Source organism: Pseudomyrmex gracilis, unplaced genomic scaffold, assembly GCF_002006095.1.
Source record: "Pseudomyrmex gracilis isolate BER0280 unplaced genomic scaffold, ASM200609v1 scaffold_1134, whole genome shotgun sequence".
Classification (NCBI taxonomy): domain Eukaryota; kingdom Metazoa; phylum Arthropoda; class Insecta; order Hymenoptera; family Formicidae; genus Pseudomyrmex; species Pseudomyrmex gracilis.
In genome coordinates this window covers 3,840-5,033 of record NW_018021718.1, presented here as the reverse complement: position 1 = coordinate 5,033, position 1,194 = coordinate 3,840, and positions in this window count along the sequence as shown.

Genomic DNA, 1,194 nt, shown 5'->3' with positions numbered 1-1,194 from the left:
GAGGCGTGAGCTTGCCTTAACCGTGAGAACGCTCCGTCTCCCACCGTAGTAATTTCTTAGGTACTTCCCCGGTCTTTCCCGCCGTGTCCGCAACCTGGTTGGTCGTTCCTTCAGGTCCCGTCCTTACCATCCCTACTCCAAGCGTACGGAGCAGCGTTTTAGTCTTAGAGCAGCGAGCAGTCAGTCCATATCCGAGATCCGAAGAAGTAACAGTGTTTCAAGACTGTACAAGCAAACTGAGCGTCTTGCTTGTCAGTCTGTATCCGCAAGTCAATCGATTAACAGTCTCTCAATAAAGTCAAGTGTTTAAACGTTGAGTCCGGGCTTGCTCATCGTCCACATAGTCTTCAACAATCTTTTGTAAACGTAAGCATAGTTCAACGAGTGTCTCACAAGCGTCTTTAGCAGTTTTGCGTTGTTAAATCAAGTAGCTTAAAGATATTAATCCTTGTTTAGTTTATTTAGTCGATTTAGTGAATTATTTTCAGTGTTAATTTAGACTTAATGATTTTGTTTACTTTTTTGCGTGGTGATAGTATTGTATTTTGTTTTTGTGAATAATTAAATAAGGTTAATTCAGATATTACTGATTCTTTTCATTTTACTAGTGATTTAAATTCAGTTTAGTTTGATTAAGTCAGCCGTGTTTAACCTACCTTGGGAAAAGACGCTACCGCGTATTTTCCCCTTGAGAAAGGCGCCTGAAAGCGTATTTCTCAACTCCTCTCGACGGAAGGCGCTAACGCGTACTTCGTCAACACCCTCCAAACCTTCCTTGCCGCAGAGACTCGAAGGCGCTAACGCGTATTCAGTACTCTGCATTCCTCCTCGCGTAATTAAGATCTTTATGTTCAGGTAACGTCGGGGGTTTCGCGTAAATTTTTCATTAATCGTGTTCCGCGTTTCGAGTCTTTCTTAGTTTACGAAATTTAGGTTACGTCTAGTTCCAACGCGTCGTGTAAAGTTAGTTCTTTGTTTATAAATGCCAAAAATCTGTAAACGTAAGGCTCAAGCGGGTTGGCAGGTACAAAAACAACGACGTTTACTCCAGTGGGTGGAAGAAGCCACGCGCATAACCAACCTTCGTCTGGCAAANGCGAAACAAAGCGATCGTAAATCAACGGCTTCAGAGATCCTTAAAAGGAGCGCCGCCAGTTTTAGTGCAAATCAACTGATTCCAGTTACCGTCAACAA